Source organism: Triticum aestivum, chromosome 2D, assembly GCF_018294505.1.
Source record: "Triticum aestivum cultivar Chinese Spring chromosome 2D, IWGSC CS RefSeq v2.1, whole genome shotgun sequence".
In the NCBI taxonomy this organism is placed as follows: domain Eukaryota; kingdom Viridiplantae; phylum Streptophyta; class Magnoliopsida; order Poales; family Poaceae; genus Triticum; species Triticum aestivum.
The window spans coordinates 115,345,696-115,352,305 of NC_057799.1; positions in this window are offsets into that span (position 1 = coordinate 115,345,696).

Below are 6,610 nucleotides of genomic sequence, written 5' to 3' on the forward strand. Positions count from 1 at the left end.
GGAGTCGGTTTACTTACCGTACCACATACCTATTCCTTTTCGGAGTCTGAAACGTTGTGGAAAGTATCCCTTATGTATTCCTCCGGGGTCACTGTTTCAATAACATTAGTTTCAACATTTATGGGATTACCTGAGATATAATGTTTGATTATTTGACTGTTCACCACCTTTGGATTTGTGCCTTCGAAGTTGTTGATTTTTATGGCACCGGAACGCTAGACCTCCTCGATAACGTAAGGACCTTCCCATTTAGAGAGAAGCTTTCCTACAAAAAATCTTAAACGGGAGTTGTATAGCAACACATAATCACCTGTATTAAACTCACGCTTTTGTATCCTTTTGTCATGCCATCTTTTAACTTTTTCTTTGAACAATTTGGCATTCTCATAAGCCTGGGTTCTCCATTCATCAAGTGAGCTAATGTCAAATAACCTCTTCTCACCGGCAAGTTTGAAATCATAGTTAAGATCTTTAATGGCCCAATATTCCTTATGTTCTAGTTCGAGAGGTAAGTGACATGCTTTTCCATAAACCATTTTATACGGAGACATACCCATAGGATTTTTATATGCAGTTCTATAGGCCCATAATGCATCATCAAGTTTCTTGGACCAATTCTTTCTAGATCTATTAACAGTCTTTTGCAAAATTAACTTGAGCTCTCTATTACTCAATTATACTTGACCACTAGACTGTGGGTGATAAGGGGATGCAATTCTATGATTAACATCATACTTAGCAAGCATTTTACGAAAAGCACCATGAATAAAATGTGAACCACCATCAGTCATTAAATATCTAGGGACTCCAAACCTCGGAAAAATAATTTATTTAAGCATCTTAATAGAAGCGTTATGATCAGTACTACTAGTTGGAATAGCTTCTACCCACTTAGTAACGTAATCAACAGCAACTAAAATATGGTATACCCATTAGAGGAAGGAAAAGGTCCCTGTTTAAAGAATACTTCATCTATTTTCCTTCTTTCATTCATAAACATATCATTTTCATGGTCCAGCAAGTATTTTTCTAAAGGATCATTAGGAGGCACGACAATAGAAGCAAGACCAATAATTTCATCCTTACTAGGCAATTCCTCATCACGGGGTTGTCTACGAAATTTAGAAAAATTAAACTCATGAGACATATCACCCAAACCAATAGTAACAACATCCTTTTCGCAGTCTGTCTTAGCATTAACAGTGTTCAAGAAGGGTCTACCAAATATAATGGGACAAAAGCTATCTTGTGGGGAACCAAGAACAAGAAAATCAGCAGGATATTTAACTTTCCCACACAAGACTTCAACATCTCTAACAATCCCAATCGGTGAAATAGTATCTCTATTGGCAAGCTTAATGGTAACATCGATATCTTCTATCTCAGCAGGTGCAATATCATGCATAATTTCTTTGTATAAGGTATGAGGTATTGCACTAGCACTAGCACCCATATCACACAAGCCGTGATAACAATGATCTCCTATTTTAACAGAAATAACAGGCATGCCTACCACAGGTCTATGTTTATCTTTAGCACCAGGTTTAGCAATTCTAGAAGTTTCCTCACAGAAATAAATAACATGCCCATCGATATTATCAACCAAGAGATCTTTAACAATAGCAATATTAGGTTCAACTTTAACTTGCTCAGGAGGTGTATAAGTGTTGGGAATCGAAGCATAATTTTAAAATTTTCCTACGTTCACCAAGATGCATCTATGGAGTCTACTAGCAACGAGGGGAAAGGAGTGCATCTACATACCCTTGTAGATCGCGAGCGGAAGCGTTCCAATGAACGTGGATGACGGAGTCGTACTCGCCGTGATCCAAATCACCGATGACCGAGTGCCGAACGGACGGCACCTCCGCGTTCAACACACGTACGGTGCAGCGACGGCTCCTCCTTCTTGATCCAGCAAGGGGGAAGGAGAGGTTGATGGAGATCCAACAGCACGACGGCGTGGTGGTGGATGTAGCGGGTCACCGGCAGGGCTTCGCCGAGCTTCTGCGAGAGAGAGAGAGAGAGGTGTTGCAGGGGAGGAGGGAGGCGCCCAAGGCTGTAGTTTGCTGCCCTCCCCCCCCCCACTATTTATAGGACCCCTGGGGGGGCGCCAGCCCTTGGGAGATCAGGTCTCCAAGGGGGGCGGCGGCCAAGTGGGGGGGAAGGGGTGCCTTGCCCCCCAAGGCAAGGGGGAAGCTCCCCCCTAGGGTTCCCAACCCTAGGCGCATGGGGGGAGGCCCAAGGGGGGCGCCCTAGCCCACTAAGGGCTGGTTCCCTTCCACTTTCAGCCCACGGGGCCCTCTGGGACAGGTGGCCCCACCCGGTGGACCCCGGGGACCCTTCCGGTGGTCCCGGTACAATACCGGTAACCCCCGAAACTTTCCCGGTGGCCGAAACTTGACTTCCTATATATAATTCTTCACCTCCGGACCATTCCGGAACCTCTCGTGACATCCAGGATCTCATCCGGGACTCCGAACAACTTTCGGGTTTCCGCATACATATATCTCTACAACCCTAGCGTCACCGGACCTTAAGTGTGTAGACCCTACGGGTTCGGGAGACATGCAGACATGACCGAGACGCCTCTCCGGTCAATAACCAACAGCGGGATCTGGATACCCATGTTGGCTCCCACATGTTCCACGATGATCTCATCGGATGAACCACGGTGTCGAGGATTCAATCAATCCGTATGCAATTCCCTTTGTCAATCGGTATGTTACTTGCCCGAGATTCGATCGTCGGTATCCCAATACCTTGTTCAATCTCATTACCGGCAAGTCTCTTTACTCGTACCGCAATGCATGATCCCGAGACTAACGCCTTAGTCACATTGAGCTCATTATGATGATGCATTACCGAGTGGGCCCAGATATACCTCTCCGTCACACGGAGTGACAAATCCTAGTCTCGATCCGTGCCAACCCAACAGACACTTTCGGAGATACCCGTAGTGCACCTTTATAGTCACCCAGTTACGTTGTGACATTTGGCACACCCAAAGCACTCCTACGGTATCCGGGAGTTGCACGATCTCATGGTATAAGGAAAAGATACTTGACATTGGAAAAGCTCTAGCAAACGAAACTACACGATCTTTTATGCTATGCTTAGGATTGGGTCTTGTCCATCACATCATTCTCCTAATGATGTGATCCCGTTATCAATGACATCCAATGTCCATAGTCAGGAAACCATGACTATCAGTTGATCAACGAGCTAGTCAACTAGAGGCTTACTAGGGACACGTTGTGGTCTATGTATTCACACATGTATTACGATTTCCGGACATACAATTATAGCATGAATAATAGACAATTATCATGAATAAGGAAATATAATAATAACCAATTTATTATTGCCTCTAGGGCATATTTCCAAGAATAAGTTCTAATATTGCTTTTACGAACCATAGTTGAAGCCTTAGCATGATCCTTTATCATAAGAGGGAAATGTGGTTTCTCAACATAAGTAGTAGGAACAATAGGATCATTATAAGTGACAGTCTTTTCTTCAACTTTAATAGGTTCAACTACTTTTACTTCTATGGGAGGATGATATTTAAACCACTTCTCCTTAGGGAGATCAACATGAGCAGCAAAAGATTCACAAAAAGAAGCTACTATCTCAGAGTCAAGTCCATATTTAGTGCTAAATTTACGGAAAACACCGGTATCCATAAAAGATTTAACACAATCAAACTTAGGTGTTATACCTGACTCCTTACCTTCGTCGAGATCCCAATCTTCAGAGTTGCGTTTAATCCTTTCCAATAAATCCCATTTGAACTCAGTAGTCTTCATCATAAAAGAGCTAGTACAAGAAGTATCGAGCATGGAGCGATTGTTGTCAGAAAGCCGAGCATAAAATTTTTGAATAATCATTTCTCTTGAGAGCTCATGATTGGGGCATGAATAAAACATTGACTTAAGCCTCCCCCAAGCTTGAGCGATGCTTTCTCCTTCGCGAGGCCAAAAATTATATATATAATTACGATCACGATGAACAAGATGCATAGGATAAAACTTCTGATGAAATTCCAATTTCAATCGTTTGTAGTTCCATGATCCCATATCATCACATAGCCTATACCATGTCAATGCATCTCCCTTGCAAGATAAAGGGAAGACCTTCTTCTTCATAACATCATCGGGCATACCTGCAAGCTTAAATAATCCACAAACCTCATCCACATAGATTAAGTGTAAATCGGGATGCAATGTTCCATCTCCTGCAAAAGGATTAGCTAGCAGTTTCTCTATCATACCCGAAGGAATTTCAAAGTAAATATTTTCAGTAGGTTCAGTATGTTGAGGAGCAACTATTTGCTCTACCAGTCAGGCTGAAGATACCCCGAACAAGCCCCTCAAAGGATTACTTTCCATAGTAACAAGTGACAGTAAATTTCAGCACACTATATAAATTTTTCCATACCAAATTCCACCTACAAAAGGCGCTTCACTCCCCGGCAACGGTGCCAGAAAAGAGTCTTGATGACCCACAAGTATAGGGGATCTATCGTAGTCCTTTTGATAAGTAAGAGTGTCGAACCCAACGAGGAGGAGAAGGAAATGACAAGCGAATTTCAGTAAGGTATTCTCTGCAAGCACTGAAATTATCGGTAACAGATAGTTTTGTGATAAGGTAATTTGTAACGGGTAACAAGTAATGAAAGAAAAGAAGGTGCAGCAAGATGGCCCAATCCTTTTTGTAGCAAAGGACAAGCCTGGACAAACTCTTATATGAAGGAAAACGCTCCCGAGGACACATGGGAATTATCGTCAAGCTAGTTTTCATCACGTTCATATGATTCGCGTTCGGTACTTTGATAGTTTGATATGTGGGTGGACCGGTGCTTGGGTGCTGTCCTTACTTGGACAAGCATCCCACTTATGATTAACTCCTATTTCAAGCATCCGCAACTACAAAAGAAGTATTAAGGTAAACCTAACCATAGCATGAAACATATGGATCCAAATCAGCCCCTTACGAAGCAACGCATAAACTAGGGTTTAAGCTTCTGTCACTCTAGCAGCCCATCATCTACTTATTACTTCCCAATGCCTTCCTCTAGGCCCAAACAATGGTGAAGTGTCATGTAGTCGACGTTCACATGACACCACTAGAGGAGAGACAACATACATCTCATCAAAATATCGAACGAATACCAAATTCACATGACTACTAATAGCAAGACTTCTCCCATGTCTTCAAGAACAAACGTAACTACTCACAAAGCATATTCATGTTCATAATCAGAGGGGTATTAATATGCATAATGGATCTGAACATATGGTCTTCCACCAAATAAACCAACTAGCATCAACTACAAGGAGTAATCAACACTACTAGCAACCCACAGGTACCAATATGAGGCTTTGGGACAAAGATTGGATACAAGAGATGAACTAGGGTTTGAGAGGAGATGGTGTTGGTGAAGATCGACCCCTCCCGATGAGAGGATTGTTGGTGACGATGATGGCGATGATTTTGTTGGAAATATGCCCTAGAGGCAATAATAAATGGTTATTATTATATTTCTTTGTTCATGGTAATTGTCTATTATTCATGCTATAATTGTATTGTCCGGAAATCGTAATACATGTGTGAATACATAGACCACAACGTGTCCCTAGTAAGCCTCTAGTTGACTAGCTCGTTGATCAACAGATAGTCATGGTTTCCTGACTATGGACATTGGATGTCATTGATAACGGGATCACATCATTAGGAGAATGATGTGATGGACAAGACCCAATCCTAAGCATAGCATAAAAGATCGTGTAGTTTCGTTTGCTAGAGCTTTTCCAATGTCAAGTATCTTTTCCTTAGACCATGAGATCGTGCAACTCCCGGATACCGTAGGAGTGCTTTGGGTGTGCCAAACGTCACAACGTAACTGGGTGACTATAAAGGTGAACTACGGGTATCTCCGAAAGTGTCTGTTGGGTTGGCACGGATCGAGACTGGGATTTGTCACTCCGTGTGACGGAGAGGTATCTCTGGGCCCACTCGGTAATGCATCATCATAATGAGCTCAATGTGACTAAGGCGTTAGTCACGGGATCATGCATTGCGGTACGAGTAAAGAGACTTGCCGGTAACGAGATTGAACAAGGTATTGGGATACCGACGATCGAATCTCGGGCAAGTAACATACCGATTGACAAAGGGAATTGCATACGGATTGATTGAATCCTCGACACCGTGGTTCATCCGATGAGATCATCGTGGAACATGTGGGAGCCAACATGGGTATCCAGATCCCGCTGTTGGTTATTGACCGGAGAGGCGTCTCGGTCATGTCTGCATGTCTCCCGAACCCGTAGGGTCTACACACTTAAGGTCCGGTGACGCTAGGGTTGTAGAGATATATGTATACGGAAACCCGAAAGTTGTTCGGAGTCCCGCATGAGATCCCGGACGTCACGAGAGGTTCCGGAATGGTCCGGAGGTGAATAATTATATATAGGAAGTCAAGTTTCGGCCACCGGGAAAGTTTCGGGGGTTACCGATATTGTACCGGGACCACCGGAAGGGTCCCGGGGTCCACCGGGTGGGGCCACCTATCCCGGAGGGCCCCGTGGGCTGAAAGTGGAAGGGA